Source organism: Nicotiana tomentosiformis, chromosome 4 (assembly GCF_000390325.3).
Source record: "Nicotiana tomentosiformis chromosome 4, ASM39032v3, whole genome shotgun sequence".
NCBI classification, from domain to species: Eukaryota; Viridiplantae; Streptophyta; class Magnoliopsida; order Solanales; family Solanaceae; genus Nicotiana; species Nicotiana tomentosiformis.
The window spans coordinates 117,196,464-117,219,530 of NC_090815.1; the positions used below are offsets into that span (position 1 = coordinate 117,196,464).

General features: G+C 37.5%; 1 non-coding gene across 1 annotated transcript; it reads left to right on the forward strand.

The window, feature by feature from the left end:
• Positions 1-21,346: 21,346 nt before the first annotated feature.
• On the forward strand, positions 21,347-21,453 carry LOC117278027 (small nucleolar RNA R71). The gene has a single exon (XR_004508336.1). It is a non-coding gene; the product is annotated as a small nucleolar RNA R71 (small nucleolar RNA).
• The last annotated feature ends 1,614 nt before the right edge of the window (positions 21,454-23,067 follow it).

Genomic DNA, 23,067 nt, shown 5'->3' on the forward strand with positions numbered 1-23,067 from the left:
CCTCGATTTGAGATAGTCTCGAGGTTAGTTAATAAGAACAGTAGAGGATGGAACAAATAGCGATGAATAGTAAGTAAAACAAAGAAGGCAGCGTGTGTGTATATTCTTATAAATAAAAATAATTATTCTCCCCTTACAAGTGAATGGGATCCCTCTTTATATAATAGAGGAATCCTAAATTAAGGTACAACTCTAATAACAGAAGTAGATCCCATGATTGGCACTAATAACTGCTTTGATTTGATTTGTTCCGGAATTTCCGCCGTGATCTTCAACCGGTTACTGATATCTCGCCATTCCGTTATTACGCCTTACTCGAAGTCAGTCATGCTTGATCTCGATTGTTGCTGGCCTCGATCTCAATGAACACTTCGATCTCCAGGTTTGATGTTCTATTTTCGAGCTCGAGCCCGATTTATTATGAGGTTACCCTCGAGGCAACTCTCCTGCCAACGAAATCGGGTATGCCCGATTTCGCGCGTATACATCAATAAGTACAATTACGTAGAATATCATATTATAATTAAGTACTCATGCAATTAGTCATTCCATCTTTTATCAAATAGAATTATTCACTCTAAATTTAAAAAATTTAATAATTTATTGTGAAAATAAGTGTTGTGGGATTCGCCCTTTTCTACAAAAATGAAAGGTTCAAAATTTTGAAAAAGTTTATCTTATTTACGAATTAATTCAACTTTCATATAAATACAACAGAAGTAACATTAAGCTTTATGTTTAATAAAATGGATATCTCAAGTGGCATGGATCGAGTAACTTAATAAAATTCTGAACTGGGAAATAGGAACCTAGATTTTTTCCCTCAATGTGATTTTTTTTTGTGTGGGGGGGGGGGGGGGGGAGGAGTTGTGTGTGAACGAAGAACAATTGCAATTTTCTTTAATGTGACCCATATTTTTATGTACTTAAAATGGTAAAAATAGCACGGGCTAGCCAGTTTTCGGAATGCTAATTGAAAAATAGCTACTATTTTGCTGCAACACAGAATGTTCTAGCATATTATGCTGGAATTCCAGCACACGAAAAGTTCTAGCATAATATACTGGAGATTCGAGCACTTGTGTATGACTTTCCAACATATTATGGTGGAACTCCAGTATATTATGGTGGAACTCCAGTATATTATGCTAGAAGTTCACTTGTAAAAAATTCGAACCCCAGTATATTTATTAGGCTGGAATATTTACCGAATTTTGAACAGTATTTTCGTTCAGATTTATTTTTACATAAAAAGTAATTAACTTTTGATTACTTTTGAAATCGTGACTATTTTTCAATTAACACTTGTAAATTTAATTATTTTTTAATTTGGCTCCTAAAAATGTGTTTCTTATTGTTAGAGTAATGCGTACATTGTATTCAGTGACTAGGACTAGGGGGAAGCGAATATCAAGAAATGGTCCTTACTATTTCACAGCTTTTCAGGAAATTGATTAAAGATTTTCTACTTAAGAAATTCTCTATTTTTATCTCATTATTATAGAAATGCCATGACCTAAAAAGGAGTCTACTTTATGAAGAATCTTTATTGGAATCGGGGAATCTGGTTGTATTCATTCTGCTACTCCTAGCAGATTCGCTAAGTAAGATATTGCTAAAAAAAGCTATCAACAGTTTGCATTTGGATTCCTAGTATTGATTGGTTAAAAAGAAGTATTGAAACATTTTTGAGTCTCGAGATATGAAAACGCAAAGTATTTTATATCCTGTCCAAGTACGGTGTAAAATGAATACTACTATATAATACTGTAATGCATACTTAATTACTTCTATTGGTACAAAAGTTAGGATGAAAATAATATTTATCTTGTTTGGTGAGCACTTGATTGTCCCCATTAGGATTGTTTAATGGCCAAAAGGACCAAGTTCGAATATGTGTATCGAAAATTCAAATTTAAATAGTCTCACAATCACTCTGTTTATATTTCTCCGTTTTACTCAATTTAAATATATGAAGAAAACAAATAATTGAACTGTGATGAGAGTTACACGTTTAATTACAATAAAGCAGTTTTGAGATTTTCATTCCGTCCTCTCCCAACCATGCTCCCAACAAAAGTAGGAGATGGAAAATGGGGCCTAGCCACTCTTTTTTCTTTTTTAATATTTATTTATTAATTTATATTTAACTATAAAAATTTTGGTTCCGCTAGTTCAAAATTAATGAGAAGCAAAACGATTAGCCTCTTTCCTTCCCCTTTCTCTCATACTAAATTACCCTTCCGCAATGATTAAAATAATTAAAAACAAAAGAGCAACCAGTGAAGGTGCTAATCTTGGTCAATGGCATATTAGTATTTAGTTGGCCACTTTGTGCAAATTCAAAGTAGGATTTCTTTCTCCTAAAGTTGGTCTTGCAGCCGGGAAAATAATTAAAAAGGATAGGCGGCGCCTCACGTGAACTGGATTCCAAAGATCTATTAATAGTTATTTAAAGAACCCATTTGGAAAAAAAAATATTCCTTTCCGATCATATTATTTGTGTTAAGATTTTTAACCTCCTTTAAAAATGTATGGAATAACTTTAATCATAAAGTATTTATCAAATAGAAATTACTACTATTTATTAGAAAAATCACTTATTTGATACGCCATTAATTGGAACAGAAGATATGAAAAGACTAAGAAATGACCTTTTTTTTGTAAAATATTAATATTTTTAAACAAGTTCATCTAAACAAAATCTTTAATCCATTATTTAATACGTAACCGTTAGTATTTAATACCGAAGGGGTGTACCTAGTTGAATTCATTAAATCTGATACACCATTTGATAAGGATGATGATTGGCTGAATTTGCTATGCTTGATGACTAAGCTGCAAATCACAACGTAATTAGATGAGCTTGGAATTAGTCTTCTATTATTTCAGTTACGAGATCCAATTAAAATTCGACATAAGTGGCACGTCAGCGACACATCTATCCCTAATCTTACGTGAACTTGTTCATCCATATCAAAGTGACAATGTAATATCTTATTTATAGGCGTTTTGATCGTTATCCTTTGAAAAGTTTATCATTCCCATTGAAACTTAGTTATTAGGTATTCGTGGATGTCCTCAAAAATTTTCAAGAAAAGAAAATAGAAATTAATCGTAAACACCCACAACAATATCACTAGGTTGCTAATAAAGTACTAATAACAACGAAAAAATGCCAGTATCTGCAAGTTTATTAAGTTCAACCTCCACTTTTCTTACACCGTAATTCTTTTTTACCTTATTAGTTGCCAAGATTTGCTACGTAACCTGGTTTTCTTTTCTTAAGAAATTTCAAATTACAGCTAATTCTTTTATAAAGGCGACTTAAATAACCAAATTCAATTAATAAGGTTTTACTTTTCACCCATAATTTTCTTCTAGTTTCTTCCTTATTCCTCAAACAGCTCTCAATTACTTACAGCAGGCTCCACCTTTGATTTCTTTTCATTAAGCTAAATAATTGAGCTGTATTTGTAGATGGTACTCCATAGTTTTCTCTTCCTAACAATTCAAAATAAATCTATTATTATTATGTAAGTAGTTTTTTCTTCAAATATTGATGTAATAACTTTTCAATTAATCATCTAGTCTTTTCGCATTTTAAAATGTTAACTTAGTAGAAGAGAAATTAGATTCGTTTTAGTTTAATCAGTAGATTACTGACTCAAATAAGTCTACCAGAGGAGAAAAGACAGAAAGGCCGGTCGGACGCAGATTCGCATTTGTGCAAAGTGTTCAATTTTTCCAGCCTTCCACGGATCTCTCATTTTTTCCAGGAGAAAAGGGGTTCTTTTACCGATGCCAGAATTGTGGTGGAGTGGTAAGTATTTTTTTATTTTTAATCAGAGGTCTTCGAGTTTTGGGTATGGAGTCGTCTTTCTTAGAAAATGTTTTACTTATATTTGAGATTTTCCAGCGCGAATTCGGATTTAGTCGGACCCCAATACGGGTACCGAAAACGAGTGGGAAACCAAATTTTTTTTTTTTTTTTTTTGAAAAGCAAAGGTTTTATGGGACCAAACTCCCAAACAGGTCCCACCACTTTATTACAAAAACAAACGTGAAGGTTCCGCCGGCATGCTAGGAATTTAAGTCTTATGATAAGGACAGATGTCCACTTTTCTAACATAAGAAAGATTCCGTATCTTTCGATTCTGGAGCGTCAAAATGAACAGCTTATGAAATTAAAATATTCATTTTTGGGCAAACATATTTCGTTTTCAAGAATCAAAACAAACAGAATCTCGAAATAAGGTCATTTTATCTTACAGCAATTCTACGACGGGTTCACACCACATGAATATTGGCACTGAGGGGCACTCATAACTTTTTTTAAGGATAAGAGTCGTGTGGAGTAAATTTAGTTGTTGACATGTGATTTTCCGATTGGATAACACTTGGTAGTCGCATGGAAAAACTAATATTTGAAGTTAAAAAAAAAAGGAAGAAGAGGAAATTGGTGTTGTCACATGAATTTTATTTAGAAAAAAAAATGAATTTTGGTGAGTGAAAATCATTTTTACACTTGATATACTCCAAAAACCAACATCAATATTTCAAGTTGAAGTTGATATAATCGACAAAATTGTAAAATAAACACTACAGTACTATATTTTTCAAATGTTATATGTCCAAATGTCTACTGCTTGATTTTGCCATTACGTTGAAATTATTGACAATCAATTTCAAGAGGTGGGGGAATGTCGAGACATGTTATTTTAACATCTGAGGCTCGATTCTTTGTTTTGTTGTAATAAGGTCTAAGGGAAGTCTTCTCTATGTCATTTCTCGCCAATTCATGAGCATATTTACACCTGTATGGTTTCTAGACTATTGAGAGTTTCAAGTCTTTAAGCTATGTTTGGACATAAATTTAATTGAAACTTGAAAAAATAATTTTTAAAATTGTATTGAGAAATAATTTTTGAAAGTTGAAATTGTGTTTGAACATGCATCTTATTTGAAGAAAAGTTGAAGTTTTTGTGAGTGGGAACTTGAAAACTTTTGAATTTTTTTCCCGAAAACATGATCATATTTCATAAACAAACAATGTTTTCAACAACATACGCCAACCGAGAATAGCCATGGGGAGAAGGGGACGGCCAAAGCAACAATTCGTCACCGTTGGAAGTTCTGTGAGTGCAAAAGTTCTAGATGAAACACTAGAAAGGGGAAGTACACAAAAGCTCGCGACGCTGTCGGGAAACAAATTTTCGACCAACTTATTGATTGTGAATACACCGCAAGCACCAAATGCAACAGCAAAGCGATTAAATCTAAGTGGGATGTCAATTGAGGAACCCCCCCCTCCCCCCCCCCCCGGGGGGGATCACTGAAATCATCAGCTGGGGTTCCAACTCAAGTGAATCTAGGAGAAGCATCAAGTGGAAACCAAAGATGATCTCAACTATTTCATAGAGATATGCAACATGCATTTGGACCAAGGTAGTTCATCTATTAATTAAAAAAAACAGGTGGTGGGCAATTGAAATCAAAGATCAGGGTAAGCATAAGGCTAAGGCAATAGAATCAGGAGGAGCTAACAAATCATGTGTTAATCTATTTGCAGGCAATAGAGCAGCTGAGAATGGCATGATGCTGACCTATATGTCACCAGACATTGTCAACGGCAAAGTGGTTGTGAAATTAGACAAGGAGGAGGTCGAGAGAAACCATAAAATGGAAGAATGCCCTAATAATATACATTATTGGTGAGAAACCTGGCTATAACTACATGAAACAGTTTGTGGCTCGCACATGGTGCAATGTGATTGAACCAACTCTGTACCTCTATGAAGAAGGTTACTACATTAAGAAGTTCCAAAGTATAGGAGATCTTCGGGAAGTTCTGCATGGAGGTCCATATATCATCAATAGGAGACCTATGATCTTGAAGTAACGGGCACCAGATTTTGATCTATTAAATAAGTTCTTAAAATAAATTCTTTTGTGGGTCACTTTCCCAAAGTTACCAATGAACTGCTGGGGATATAAGTCTCTCAGTAAAATGGCTAGTGCGATTGGTAAGCCTTTATTTGCATATCAATGTACAACCAATCAAACCAGAGTATCATATGCTAGGATCCTAATTAAGGTGAATGTCACTAAAGTAGTACCTAGTGAGATAACAATGGAGGACCCAGACAGTTTCAGCAAGTTATTTTCTATGAATGAAAACCAGAAATATTGTGCGGAGTGCCTCAAGCTTGGACTTGATTGTAGCAAAGCCAAGAAAGAAGCACCAAAATACCAACCATAAAGAGGCAGGAGGCAGAGGAGAGTAGTAGCAACCTGGATACCTAAGGGTACTGTCTCACAAAAGGAGAAGGAGGATACACATGATCAACCACCACCAAATACTAAGGAGAATAGAGGACCACTCCATGCTCAAATGCGTAATGACCAGGCAAAAGATATACATGACACCAACCAGCAAGAGACCTGGCAATTAGCAAAGCAGGTGGTAGGGAGCCCAGGCAGAAAAGCAATGCTTGTAAAAGGAGGATTATAACACAGTGATGCAATAACTGAAGGATATCAATGGCAATCAAGAATGGATTCCAATCACTAAAAGCTGTGGAAACTAAGAAAGGGAAACTCAAACCTCCTGATATAGGAGGGGAACCCCCTAATCAACAATGACTTAGCTAGTTTTGAATGTTAGGGACTGATAAGAGGTACAAACAAAAAGAAATAAAGCAGTATCTAAAAGAAAAATACATAAAAATAGCTGGGCTAGTAGAAACTAAAGTCAAAGAGACGAATGATGCAGTTATATCAAAGAGGATTGCAACATATTGGAAGATAATTAGTGACTACAACAATGCATCCAATGGAAGAATTTGAATTCTGTGGGATGAGAGAGCCTATAATGTGCAAGAAATTAAGAATGATGCTCAATTCATACACTGTTATGTCACAGATACAAAAAGTGCCTTTGCTTGCTATATGACAGTAGTGTATGAATATAATAAAATGGAGCAAAGGAAAGATATGTCGAATAAAATGCAGAGATTAACACCTGTGAAACAACCATGGCTGATCAGTGGAGATTTCAATGCTATGCTAACTCTACAAGACATAATTTCTAAAGTGTCGGTGAATTTAGCAGATATTCATGACTTTGTAGAATGGTACCATAGTCTGTACTTAACTGAAATCCCATGGAGTGGTGAATATTTTACTTGGACAAATAACAAATAACAAGGAGATGATAGAGTTAGAAGCAGGTTGGATAGAACACTAGGCAATGATTGCTGGATGATGCAACATGGTCACCTTACTGTCAACTATGACGATCCTTTTTATTTCAAACTATGTACCAATGTTGATCCCTATTACACAGCCTACCACCAATATCAATGTGCCTTTCAAAATTTTCAATGTTTGAGCAGATCATACTGAGTTTCCTCACATAGTAGCTGAAGGGCGGAGTCAAAGCCACATCAGGGGAAGAATGAAGAGTATCTGGTATAAGCTGAAAGATCTCAAAACAAAATTTAAGTAGCTGTATAAAGAGGAGTAAACCCCTCTTTATTCAACCACATACGGTTTAAGTAAAACCCTTGAAAAAGAACCGAGTCCCAAAAAAAAAAAACTAAGGGAGAATTATAACACTACCTAAGAAAGTAAAAAAAATAAAATAAAAGACATATTTTTTTGGATTTTCAAATTTTTTTATTTTTTTTTTGTATTTTTCTCGTTCGACTTCAAATCCCTCAAGAGACCAATCGACGAAATCCATCGTCGGAAAGAGTCGAAACCAAACAATTAATTACTAACTATTACAGGCCGATAGAATTCAAAGTTGTAATTTACAGACCATATTGTCTATGAAAGCAAGAAACAAATCAAACAAAGCCAATTGAAAAATAGAAAATAAATACAAATACAAGCAAATAGGAGCACTCCATTCCATACTTAAGATATTGCATTGTACCCAATGCAAAATAGTAAAAACAGAGTGAAAAGGTGACTCCCTGAGGCCTTTGGCCTAATCATCAGCACCCTCGAAAGTGCGAAAATATTTCTCATTGACGAGCGCAAAACGCACACTTAAATTGTGCTTGCTAGTCAAAGATAGTATAGTATAATTATCGTCTCCACAGGGATTGGATTTAAACAGTATTCTCATAGTTCATAGCTCAATTACTATCCAGGAGGATCAACAATGGAGATTTATACAATTAAGAATTGGAACTAAATAAGAACCTAAACTATTAACTAATGACAATCTCAACAAAGGTAAGCAAGGAAGTTATCAATGGGATAAAATATGGGTTGATAGGATAGGTGTAAGATAATTATTCGGGATCTAACTCTAGATAATTCACTTCTATTGTTCAAGTGAGTCTCTCAAATTCAGTTAATTATCAGTACAAATGTTTAGTAGAAACTCCTCTCTCGATTAAGTTTCAACCTCACAATATAAACCAATTTAAGCTCGGTGAAGATATGCAAGAATTCGTAATGGATTGGTCTTTAGGAGAACCTCTTTCGATTATCCTCCTAACTAGATTTAATCAAGGATTCAACTAGTCTCTTTTAATTACTTAGAAGAATCTATTAACTCAACCAATAACATAGTGCAAATATATCACAAGTTATGCCTCTTTCGATTACAAGAACAAGTGAACATAAATACAACAATTAAATCTTCCAAAAATAATTAAAATACATAAACATAGAGATATAATTCACAAACAACCATCAATACACCAAATCCATCAAAACCCAAAAGGTTTTACTCCATAGACATAGAGAAATTCTTTACAAATGAAACAAAAATAGAGAAAAACATAAATACAATCCAAACCCGGATTTGAGTGATAAAGGATGGATGAAATCCTTGTGCTCTTGCTTCTCCTTCTTCTCCTAAGCTTCCCAAGGTCTAAGGTATGTCAAAAGTGTGTAAAAAATGGTGTTTTGGGGTATTTAATCTGCCCCCAAAGCAAATCCCGGATAAGACTACCCTTTCTTAGCAAAATAGGATTTTCCCGAACAGGACATGCGCGACCGCGCACCTGGTCTCGCACTTTGCACACCATTCTTCCCCCAAGTGCGCACCCAGTGCGCGACCGTGCACCTGGGTTATATAAGTTGGGAATTTGGGAAAGTATAAAACATAAAAGTTGTAGTCCTTTTACATATCTTTCCAATGATATATAGTGGAGCCCAAACGGAGTTCCGAGCGAAACGTTATGTGCAGTTTCCTAGACACTGCGCAGTATGCCTCATCGATTCTTCGTTTCATTCCACTATCATCCGTTGATTCCCGAACTCAATCCCGACTTAATCCTTGGGCTTTCACTCAGACTTCAAAGCTCCAAAATAGCATGAATTCATGCCACAACATCTACATAGCTCGTAATCACTCCTACAGGGCATAAAACACATAATAAGTGCAAAACACGCCTAATTAAAGCTCAATATAAGTAAAGTGCAGTGAATTAGAGTGCAATAAGTGACTAAAATACGGGATTATAGCCTACCATCACTCATAATCGGAGGGAACAGAGTTTACATCCTCATTCGGTAGCAGCCGTCCTCCCTTTGCCAAGCTCAACCACTGCTGAGTTACATCAGAAAAAGGGGGTCGTCCTGCTGCAGCTCCGCCAAGTTAGTCTCCCCCGAATCAGAGCGAAGGCGCAAATCAGCAAACAATAGCTGCACTGTCTCCTCGACACGGAGCAGTCTCTGGTCCGAAGTCACAGTAGCAGGAAGAGGATCTATCACCGCCGTGATATCAAAGGCCTTGATAGGATATGACATTGGGATGGTCCGGTCATAATGAAACTCCTTCTCTACATGGTGCTCCCGCAATAGCCGAGTGATCATACTCGGGTAGTATAGGCGGCGGGCCCCAAATGGTCGCACTCTCTCCATGTGCTCCAGCATGATTTTTCCGAGATCAAACCGCGTCCTTGTCAAAAAGGCATAGATCAAACACACTTTTAGCCATGATACATCAGTGTCCCTTTGAGCAGGCATGATTTTGGCATTCATTAGCCGCAAAATAACCCTGACCAGACACTGGAATGTTCCCTTCTTCATGTCCTTGTGGAACTCATTAACACCTCGCATCCATACGGCAGAAGAGTCAGCTCCACATAGCTGTCGGCGGATATCAAGATAGTCTAGCCAACGGAGAAACCTCTGAAAGAGCTTGTGGGAGTGCTTTGTGAAACCCAAAATCCGATTGATTACTTGGGAGTAGAAGGTAATCACTTTACCTCGTACCCGCACCTCGTACACAACATCCAGGTTGGCCTTAGGTTGCCAGTTGGTATAAAACTCCTTTACCAGGTTCACGTTCACTGCATCATCGGGACGGAACAGACTGTCAAAACCCAAATTCGGAATGTTGTTATATATCTCATTATTTTTCGGGCCAACATTCCATCGTCGACAACAACCTCAGGCTCCGGGTTCACCGCAGGGACAAACATTTGGAACCAATGTCTAGCTTGGGCTGGGACAACCCAAATACCAAATTTGCACTCTGGGACCTCGTCAGCATCTGGGTCTATGAGCTCTATCTCTTCCTCCGCCGGGGCAGGGGGTGGTACCCGCCTACCTCCTCTACTATTGCTAGAAGCAACCCCAGAAGAATCGGTATTAGCACGTTTGCTAGGTCGGCGAGACATTGTACCTGCACAAGACGAAAAACATTAGCCACAACATATAAAATAACAAGCAAGCCAAATGGGGAACCACCCCACACTCATGTGACGAGCGCAAAATACACACTTAAATTTTGCTCGCTAGTCAAAGATAGTATAATATAATATCGTGTCCACAATGATTGGATTTAAGTAGTAATCTCGTAGCTTATAGCTTGATTGCTATCCAGGAGGATCAATAGTTGAGACTAATATAATTAATAATCTAAAATCTATAACTATTGACTAATGACAGTCACAACAAAGGTAAGCAAGGAAGTTATCAATGTGAGAAAATAGGGTTTTGATAGGATATGTGCAACATAATTGTCTGGGATTTAACTCTAGATAATTCACTTTTAATGTTCAAGTGAGTCTCTCGAAGTCACTTAATTATCAGTATAATTATTTAGTAGAAACTCCTCTCTCAATTAATTCTCAACCTCTCAATATGAACCAATTTAAGCTCTGTGAAGATATTCAAGAATGCGTAATGTATTGGTCTTTAGGAGAATCTTTCTCGATTATTCTCCTAACTAGGTCTAATCAATGATTCAACTAACCTCTTTCAATTACTTAGAAGAATCTATGAACTCAACCCACAATATAATGCAAATATATCACAAGTTATGCCTCTTTCGATTACAAGAACAAGTGAATATAGATGCAATAATTAAATCTTCCAAAAACGATTCAAAAACATAAAAATAGAGTTATAATCCACAAACAATTATCAATACACCAAATCCATCAAAACCCAAAAGGAACTACTCCATAGACATGGAGAAGTTCTTCAAAAATGTAACTAAAGTATCAGAAAATATAAATTCAATTCAAACCCAGATCTTGAGTGAGGAAGGAATGATGAAATCCTTGTACTTGTGTACTTCCAACTCCTCCTTAGCCTCCTTGGCCTCCTTAGGTCAAAATTGTGTCAAAAGTCCCGAAAATGGTGTTTTCCCGTGTATTTAAGCCATCCCCCAATAATACCCGGACGAAATTACGCTTTTTAAAGCGGAAATGGGAAGTCACTCTAACATTTTTGGGCTACCGCGCCGCATGCCGCACCACGCCATGCGGTGCGCTTGTGGCAATTTCCAGAACATTTCGCAATTCCATTTCTAGGCATATTTTGCACTGCCGCGGCGCCCCATGCGGCGCGACTGTGCATTTTTCTTAGAGTAGTTCATTTCTCCAATTTTTGACATTCGGACGTGGTCCTCGACCCCCGAACGCGATCCTGGTTTAATCCCTTGGGCTTCTACTCAGACTTCAAAGCTCCAATTAGCTCGAATTTGCTCTGTAACATCTAAATAACTCGGAATCACTCCTACACAGTATAAAACACATAATAAGTGAAAACACTACTAATTAAAACTCAACATAAGTAAAGTGCAGTGAATTAGAGTGTAATAAGCGACTAAAATACGGGTTTCTAGCCTACCATCAACACCCCACACTTAAATCATTGCTCGTCCTCGAGCAATTAAACTATACTTCACATAGACACGACCTTTTTTAAACAATTCTCCTTACTCACCACACCAAGAATAATATAACAGATTAAGCACAATACCGTAACATCCTTGCCTCAAGAGTTGACTCGACAACACCACTCATTTTTCACAACCTGCTCACTTACTCTAACACATAGGTCAATGACATTACCTTTCCTTACCCTCATATAATAATAGAGAGTAGTTCCACACATAATAAAATTCAAGAACACATAGGAACTCAAGATAGAAAGAATTAAATCACTCTTAGAAATGAAATTCATACACCACAAAGAATGTACCATAAGCTTGCCCAGTGTACTACTCTACTTATTGAGCTTATTCAGTCATGGATCAAGTAGGAATTTATTTAGTTGTAATGTAGGCTGCGGGATGGATATGATACATTAGATATATTGACTACACCTCCCTGAGTATATTAATACATACAATTTAATCATTTAAAACTCCATATTTATGTCAAACCATAACTCCATCTTCATATCAGTATACGTCAACTCCCAACTTCTTTAAGCACAAATACATTAAGAGTTACCGCTAATAATGAATTTTTTATTCATTTTATTTTTCAATTCAAGTGGCTCTTATTTTTTTTTAAAAACAATGCACTTTTCTCCTTATTCCAATAGTGCCACTCAAAATCCAAACCAACACCCCACACTTTAACTTTTACAAAGTTCATGACAATTTCAAGTGCCCGTGAGAGGTAAGAGGTTTCGAATAGATGGTCAATTCAAATAATTGGGTAAGGCTTGTAATGTGGTTGCCAAAGAAATAGGATTACACGCTCAAAGGGGTCAACTAGGATACATAACAATTAGGTGGTAACAACATATAACTGGCTCAACAACAAAATGCCCATATCACTTCCAAGACTGAATAAACTACTATTTCACTTTGCAAACACACGGGGCAAGTTCTAGACATCAAATGCAATGCACATAATACACAAAATCTCACACACACATGGCACAAAAAGCACTCAGGATCGGACTCATCAAGACACTCTAATCAAAGTAGTTAAGCAAAGTTAAGATAATACAATTTAAGGTGCTTATACATGAGTCAAAAAGCTGAGCCTATGCGTCACAACTAAAGCACTTACTATTCTCAAGGCATAATAAAGTCACGAGATTTTGCTTTTATTTAAAATCACAGTACAAGATCTTCTACTCCTAAAAAAATAAAACTAACTACACCCGGTTCAAATAAAATACTTGGAAAAGAACCGCGGCACAAAGTAAAATCAAGAAAAAATTATTATACTACTTAAAGAAAATAATATATTATTTTTTTCTTCAACTTAATCCCTCAAGAAACCTATCGAATGACATCCATCGTCGGGAAAAATTAAAAAAATTAAAGTTTTCAATCAAATGAATTACAAAAAAAACATACACATAGATTGTGGCATGTCCCCATGATACACAAATAAAAAGCAAGAGGTAAAGAAAACTTTCCTGGATTTTTTCCGTTTCCCAGAACTTGTGAACTCCACCCCTAATTTTGAATGCATTTTTCGCTTTTGCTCCTCGGGATTCTTTATGGATCTCATCAGGCCAAAGTCCTTTAAGGATATTTGCAAGACCCGCTCTTTTCTTTCTTTCTTAGTCTCATTTTAAGTGGTGGATTGTTCTTGTAGGATTATCCTCAACTTATTTCTGTATTCATTCACAAGATCAATCTTTGCATATTCCTGTATATCCCCAAAATTAAAATCCACATGATCAAGGTTAGAATAAGAAAATGAAGAAGAAAGGTCATGTGTGTACTCCTATGATAAGTCCAAGACCATTTGTTCCTCATTTTCTTCTACCAAAAATTGCAATTGTGGATAGGTGTATGGGGGTTTGAACTCTTCTTGTATTGCTTCATAATCAACCAAAGCCTCATTTTCAATCATTTCAGTTGAAACAGAGTCATCTTGCAGAGTGGACAACTCTCGCTGTAGATGTTCATCATCTCGGGTAGGCTCATTCTCACCGGGTATCTCCTCCATATATTAACCATCACAATGCAATGAGCTTTCTTAAAGTATACTTATTATTTGACTCACTTGCATTGTTATGTTGTTAATGGCTTCATCATCTTATGTTGGTCAAATAGGTCATCAATACGCGGCAACAGGTACTTGTTCTTAACAGTAACTTTGTTCAATTGGCAATAATCAATACATATTCGCATTGTGCCATCTTTCTTCTTCACAAATAATACTGGTGCACCCCAAGGCGATACACTCGGTCTGACGAACCCTTTGGCTAGTAACTCTTCAAGCTATTCTTTCAATTCTTTCGGAGCCATGCGATACGGTGGAATAGATATAGGTTGAGTATCTGGAGCCAAGTCAATACACAAATCAATATCCCGATCAGGTGGCATACTTGGAAGATCTCAAGGAAATACATCGGAGAACTCCCGAACTACTGGCACTGAATCAATAGCCGGAGTCTCTACAGTAGTATCCCGAACATAGGCTAGATAAGCCAAACAACCCTTCTCAACCATGTGTTGAGTCTTTATAAATGAAATAACCCGATTAAATGAACTAACCGACTAACCCTTCCACTCCAGCCTAGGCAAAGATAGAATAGCCAAGGTAACAGTTTTGGCATGATAATCTAGAATAGCATGATATGGAGATAACCAGTCCATACCCAGAATAATTTCAAAATCGGTCATCTCGAGCAATAAGAGATCAGCTCTAGTTTCATAACCACATAATGTAATAATACAAGACTGGTAGATCCGGTTCACAATAACAGAATCGCCTACAGGAGTGGACACATAAACAGGAGTATTAAAGGACTTACGAGAAACACCCAAGAATAGAGCAAATAGAGATGACACATATGAATACGTGGATCCTGGATCAAATAATACTGAGGCATCCTTGCCGAAAATAGAAATAATACCTGTAATCACAGCATCTGAGGCCTCTGTATCTGGTCTAGCCGGAAAAGCATATAACCGAGCTGGAGCGCCAACTGGCTGGCCTTCGCCTGGCTGACCTCCACCTCTAGGCCCCTACCCACCTGTCATCCACCTCTTGGTGGTCGGACTACTGGTGGAGCAATTGGTGCGAGAAGCATAGGCTGCTGACCCTACTGTACTAGTCTACCCCGAAGCCTGGGGCAAAACCTCCGCATGTGACTAGGATCCCCGCACTCGTAACAACTCTTCGGTGCGATGGGCTGCTGACTAAGAGTCTGGCCCTAGGGACCTGAATACCCACTGGGAGGACCCTGAATAGCTGGTGGGCGGTAAGAACTCTCTGGTATAGCACTGAGATAAGGTCGCACTCGAGTACCCCTGAGGAGGTGGTGGTGCTGGAAATGGGGGTCTGCTGGACTGACCCCTCACGAACTAACCTCTGCCCCTAGACGGAGCACCTCTGAACTCTCCAGAGTACCTGAACCGCTTATCTCTCATAATATGCTCTCGGCTCTGCTGACGCACACCCTCAATCCTCCGGGCTATCTCCACAACTAGCTCATAAGAAGTACCCATCTCAACCTCTCGAGCCATAGTGGATGAATGCCAGTATATAAACCAGCTGTAAATCTCTGCACTCTCTCCGCCTCAGTAGGGAGTATCATAAGTGCATGGAGAGATAATTCAGAAAACCTCGCCTTATAATCAGTCACTCACATCTGACCCTATTGGAGCTGCTCAAACTGAAACTGCAACTCTTCCCTCTGGGAGGGTGGAATATACCTGTCCAGGAAGATACGGGTGAACCTGTCCCAAGTCATGGGAGGAGAATCTGCTGGTCTGCCAAGAACATAAGACTGCCACCATCTACGGGCTCTGCCCTCTAGTTGAAAAGTAGCAAAGTCTACCCCATGAGTCTCCAATATCCTTATGTTGTACAGTCTATCCTTGTACCGATCAATGAAATCCTGGGGATCCTCATGTTGCTCACCCCCAAAAACAGGAGGATGTAGTCTAGTCCATCTGTCCAATAGTTTTGCGGATCAGTGGCTACAGCTGGCCTGGGCTCAGGTGTAGCTATTGCCATTGGCTGGGCTCCACCCACGGGTAGTGCACCCTGGGTCTGATATACAGCAGCTTCATGTCCATGATCCTGCGCGGTAGGGATCTGTGCTCCCCTGCTCGCCTGAGATATGGCTGGGTCTGCCGGAAATAAATCGGCTTGCAAGCCTGACCCATTTTATTGAATTAACCATTTATTTGAACCTTTTTACCTATTGATGGTAGACTAAAAACCCATATTTTAGCCATAGATTGCAGTCTAATTACTGCATTTTATGTGTGTTTGAGCTCAAATGATAATGAATTGCACTTATTACGTGTTTTATGCCTTGCAAGAAACGATTTCGAATTATTAAGATAATTTAGAGCTAAATTGAACAAGTTAGAGCTTTGAAATCTGAGTAGAAGCCCAAGAAATTAAGCCAGGATCACGTTCGGGGGTCGAGCACCAAGTTTGGATGTTAAAAAGTGGATGAGAGAATTTACTTTGAGAAAAAGGCACAGCCGTGCTGCATGGGAAGCCGTAAAGCACGACAGTGCAAATTTGGTCTGATAGGCATTTGGCAAGCTCTCTAAATTTCCCCACAAGTGCGCTGAATGGCGCGACGCGGGGGTGTAAAATTGTCAGAGTGATTTCCTAGTTCGGCTAGGAAAGGGTAGTTTTGTCCGAGCTTATATCTACATGGTATAAATACACCAAAAATACGATTTTAGAGGACTTTTGACCTACAAAAGATTGGAGAACCAACTAAGACAAGAATACTCAAGAATTCATCAAGAGTTCAACCTGCAATTGGTGCAATACGAGAAATTGTATCGAATCATTAGAATTGATGTTTTCTTTGTTTTTGAACCTTATTGAGATGTCTTACTCCATTGCTATGGAGTAATTTACATTAGGGTGTTGACAGATATGGTGTTTCGATAACTTGATTAGGGATTCAATTCTTGATAATTGTTAGAATTAATTAATAGAGTTTTAATTCGCATTGTGGAGTTATTTCTTATTTTGCTTAATCGAAAGAGGAGCTTTATATTTAATTTCTTTAAATCTTATGCTCTAGTTTAAATTCATGATTCAATTAGGTAATCGAAAGAGCCTCTTGAATTATTAATCGAACTAGAAAACAGGGAAATATTTGTGAGAAGTTACCCTTTAGATCATAATCATCATTTTATTGTTGCAATTATTTATCGTGCTTCAATTGGATTAATTACTGAAATTAAGGTTTAATCGAAAGAGGAACATTAACTTCAAGTGTAATCTGATTATCAGTTGAATTCGTGAGAATCGACCGTATTATAGAGTGAATTAACTCAAGAATTGGATCCCGAGTCAGTTATCTTGAACCTATCTAGTCAATTACCCTTATTTCTCTCATTGATATTTCTCCATTGCTCATCCGCTGTCTTTTGTAATCAATTATTAATTGCTTAATTTTTAGTAGTTAATGTAGTAATAGTTATCAAATCAAGTGTTAATTTTTCTGGATAGTAATTAACTGAAGATTATTCGAACATTGTTTACATCCAATCCCTGTGGAGATAATAGTTAAACTATACTATCTTTGACTAGCGAGCAATAATTTTGTGTTGTGTTTTGCGCTCGTATGAGAACTTGAAATTTGTTATTAGCTTGTTAAAGCTGAGTTGAGGTATGATCAAGTTTTTGAGTGGAACTATTGAAAAAGGAGAAAGGTGCACTATTTGAGAAAAAAAGGGTGAGAGCCACTTGTAGGGAATTAAAAAACAAGAGAAAGAAAAAAATGTTGGTGTTTGTATATATTACAAAGAAAATTATTCCTGGCTAGTGGTAAATCTTACTTTGTCTGTGCTTAAAGAAATTGGGAGCTTGGTGTTAATCAGATGTGAAGGTTGGGTTTTAAATTGTGAAATTGTATGTATTAAAGTGCTCAGGGAGGTATATCCACTATTATCCAAATTGTATCTTACTTGTCCCGCAGCCTACATTACAACCAATTAAAGTCCTACTTGATCATTTACTGAATGAGCTCAAATTAGTAGAGTATTACACTACGGGCAAGCCTATGGTACATCTTCTGTGGCGCATGAATTTTGTTTCTGAGAGTGAGTTAATTCTTTCTATCTTGAGTTCCTATTTGTTCATGAATTTTACTGTGTGTGGAACTAATTTCTATCTTTGGTATGAGGGAACAAGATTTGCGAAGTAAAGGTAATGTCTTTTGCCTATGTGTTAGAGTAAGTGAGCATGTTTTTGAAGATAATACGTGGTGCTTTTGAGTTGAGTTTTGAGGCTAGGATGTTATGATATGGTGATTAGTCTGCTTTAATTATTCTTGGCATGATGAGTTCCGGAAGTTGTCTGATAAGAAGGTCGTCTCCATGTGAAGTGCAGTTTAATTGCTCGAGGACGAGCAATGGTTTAAGTGTGGGGTGTTGATGGTAGGCTAGAAACCCATATTTTAGCCATAGTTTGCATTCTAATTACTGTAGTTTACTTATGTTTGAGCTTGAATGATTGTGAATTGCACTTATTATGTGTTTTATGCCTTGAAGGAAGTGATTTCGAGTTAAAAAGATAATCGGGAGCTTAAACCGGGATCGCATTCGGGGGTCGAGGACATCGACTGGATATCAAAAATTGAAGAAACAATGTCACTTTGTAAAACATGTACTGCCGCAGCGCATGGGGCGGCGCGACAGTGTAATTTTATTGCTGTCTGTCAAAATCCGCTCAATGAACTTCCCATCTAACGCCCCGCTGGGGCGGCACGCGTGTACAAAATTCTCAGAGTATTTTTAGAAAGGATAGTTTCGTCCGGGCCCGTTCCTACATGGTATAAATACATCAAAAAGATATTTTTCAAGGACTTTTGACCTTGGAAGATTTGGGAGAGCATTGGAGATTACAAGATATAGAATTTCATCATCTTTCCATCAATTCAATACGGGACTTTGAATTGTAACATTAGATTGATGTTTTATTCATCTTTAATTATATTTGTGATGACTTCATCCATGATTATGGAGAAGTTTCCCTTAGGGTTTGACAGATATGATGTTTTGATAAATATTTGTGGATTTTAACTCTAGTTCTTTTTTTGACTTCGTTTATGGAGCTTTGAATTGTTGCAACCTTATTCACCGGTTTATTTAATCGAAAGAGGAATATGTTGGTGATTATATTTGCATTATTTTATTTGATTTAATTCACTGATTCTCTTAAGTAATTGAAAGATCTTGTTGAATTATTGATTAAATCACGTTAGGAGAACATTTGAGAGATATTTTCCTGAAAACTAATCCATTAACGCATGCTTGCATATTTTCACAGTGTTTATATTAGTTCATCTCGTAGAGTTAAGATTTAATCGAGAGAGTAGTCTTGACTATACGTTATAACTAATCATTGAGTGAATTCGTGAGAATCATTAGAACATTAGAGTGAATTAAATTAGAGTTAAATCCAAAATAACTATCTTGCACCTATCCCGTCATAACCCTTGTTCCTCACATTGATAAGAACCTAACTCTGCTAATCTCTAATTCTTTGCAATCAATTGTCAATTGCTTTACTTTATTAGTTTATCGTAGTTTGTAATCAATCTAAATCAAGTTTTGATCATCCTAAATAGCAGTTAAACCAAAAATTACTAGAGCATTATTTAAATTCAATCCCTGTTGAGACGATGATTTAACTATATTATCTTTGACTAGCGAACAATCATTTTGTTGTGTGTTTTGCGCTCGTCAGGAAGACGCCTCATCACTGGGGTATTTCATAAAAATGGCCTCCCTAGAATTAGAGATACCTCCTTATTCACTTCCATATCTACCATAATAAAGTTTACGGGGAACACAAACTTGTCTACCCGCACTAGAATTCATTGATTCCTTCAATTATTCCCTCAGGCAAAATGGTGGTCCAGTCAGCCAGTTGTAGGGACACTGGTATTGATTTGATCACTCCAAGCTTACCTTTCAGCTTCCTGAACACAGACAAAGACATTAGATTTAAAGAAGCACCAGAATTACAGAGGGCCTTGTCGAATTTCTCACTCCCCGACGAGCATGGTATGGTGAAACTTTCTGGGTCCCCCACACTTTTGGAAAATTTTATTTTGCAATATGGCACTGCAGTGGGAATTCAGCTTGACCATTGTTGTCTCCTCCAACTCCCTCTTGCCAGACAGGATTTCCTTCAAGAACTTAGCATAACATGCATCTGAGTGAGTACTTCTGTGAAGGGAATGTTCACTTAAAGTTGCTTGAGCATCTCCAAGAACCGCCCAAAATATTTGTCAAGTTTTTCTCGCATCATCTTTTGAGGGAATGGTAGAGCTAGCATGTTTCTACTTTCTTTATTCTTATTTTGTACCCACTACTCTGGACTTACTGCTCTTCACTCTTTTTCTCTACCATTGTCTTAGTCTGTTATTTTAATGCCTCTGGTCTAGCTTTCACAACTGGGCCAGCCAATATTTTGTCGCTTCTCAGAGATACAACTTTGATTGTTTCCTTTAGGTTCTTTTCAGTGTAAGAGGGTAGAGTCCCAGGAGCCCTCTCAAATAATAATATTCTAATTTGTCCCATTTGTCATTCTAAATTTCGGATGGTTGTGCCCTGCTCCCAGATGGTTGTACCCTGGTATTGCTGCCTCTGCTGGTTCTGAAAACCTAGTGGTTTTTAACTCTGGGTCTAGGATTATTTTGCTACCATGAGTTCAAACTCACACTAGGTGAACTCCATGAAAACACTGGATGTCTTTGCCCCATAGCATTATAGTTGTTCCCACCTTGGTAGTTTCCTTAACTAAAGTTCCCTACCATGTTTACTTCCTCAGCTGAAGCTTGACACTCATGCGTGGGGTGTCCCATTCCACAAAAGTCACATGCTGCTTGCGGTTCACTCTGTATTTTGGCCAATGTCATCTTTCTTATCTCAGTAGCCATGGTGTTTAGCCGGTCTTGCACTGATGTGTTAGAGACCACCTGGTGAACCCCAATAGATTTTCTCCTGTCATTACCCTCAGTAGGCTACTAGGTAGTGCCCTCAGATAATTCATCAAGAATTAAGACGACCTCCCCCGGAGTTTTCTTTATTAATGGACCTCCACATGCGGTACTCAGAGTTCTTTGTGAGGAGGGTGTCAGTCCATCCCAGAAGTCCTGAAGTTGTATTCATAATTCAATTCCATTATGTTGACATCTTCTCACTATCTCCTTGAATCTTTCCCAAGCTTCAAAAATCATTTATGTCTCATTCTGGCAGAAATTATGGATTTCCCTTCTGAATTTCCCTGTTATTGCAGTTGAGAATTACTTTTCAAGAAACGTTTTGGTCATATCTTCCCATGTCCTGATCGACCCTGTGGGTAAGCTACGAAGCCAATGCTTCACGTTATCTTTCAATGAAAAGGGGAATGCCCTTAAGTAGATCGCATCTTTTGATGCTCTATTGTACTCCAAGGTGTTCATGATTTCTTCAAAGTCCATCAAGTAAGTGTTATGATCTTCATTCACCTTCCCTCTGAAGATACAGTTGTTTTGGTGGTTTGAAGCAAGCCTTGCTTTAACTCGAAGTTGTTTGCTGCTATGGGTGGAAGTCTGACACTTGACAGTCCTTGATTGTAGACTGGTCTGGCATAGTCACCCAATGATCTTCCAAGCCTGGGTGTTGCATTCTTGAACTGGTCTTCAACCTAGGGTCAGTTTAGATTGAATCTTTGACCTCCATCATCTTCGACAGTCTCCTCAGCAACTCTTCATGCTGCCTCAGTAGCTGCCCGTGCGACTGCTTCCCGTGCAGCCAAATCAACTACCTGCTCACCATTTTTAGCCATGTATTCTTGGGTTGAAGGTTACCCCAAGAATTATCCAGTGAATTCTTCCTCTTTCCTCAACTGTCGCAGATACTTTTCTATATCTGGATTATATGGAATCAATTCTTTTGACGAAGTTTGAGTCATACACTAGAGAATTCAACTTGTTTCCTGTACATGGAAGAGAAAACATGAATACACTAAAGTAAAAATTGGTCCCTGAATTAGGCAAAATATGAAATAACTCCATAATACAAATTAAAAATCCATCAATTAATTCAAACAACTATCGAGAATCGAATCTCTAATCAAGTTATCAAAACACCGTATATGTCAATACTCTAATGGAATTTACTCCATAGCAATGGAAAAAGTCATCTCAATAAGGTTTAAAAACATAGAAGACATCAATGATAATGATTCAATACAAACTCTCGTATTACACCGATCGTTGGTTGAAATCTTGATGAATTCTTGAGTCTTCTTGCCTTGGTTGGTTCTCAAATCTTTTGTAGGTCAAAAGTCCCTACAAAAACGTATTTTTGGTGTATTTATACCGTGTAGAAGTGGGACCGGACAAAATTACCCTTTCTAAGCCGAAACAAAAATTACTCTAACCCAAAATGCACAGACGTGGCGTAGGCCGCGGTGCCCCATGTGGTGCGCCTATGGAGTTTATCAGAGGGCTTGATTTTTGTCTGTCAGGTAGGAATTTCACTATCGCACCACGCCTCGCAGCCCCATGCAACATGACAGTGTAGTTTTTTCAGAGTAAATTGTTTCTTTCCCTGTTTGACATCCGGACTTGGTCCTCGACCCCCGAGCATGATTCCAACTTAATTTTTTGGGCTTTTACTCAGACTTCAGAGCTCCAACATATTCGATTTAACTCCAATTCATCTTTTTAACTCAGAATTAACTCCTACAAGGCATAAAATATATAATAAGTACAACTCATTATCATTTAAACTCAAACACACATAAAATACAGTAATTAGAGTGTAAACTATGACTAAAATACGGGTTTCTAATCTACCATCAAGTACATAAGAGTTAATGAGAGGATTGAGCAAGCACGGAATAATTTGAA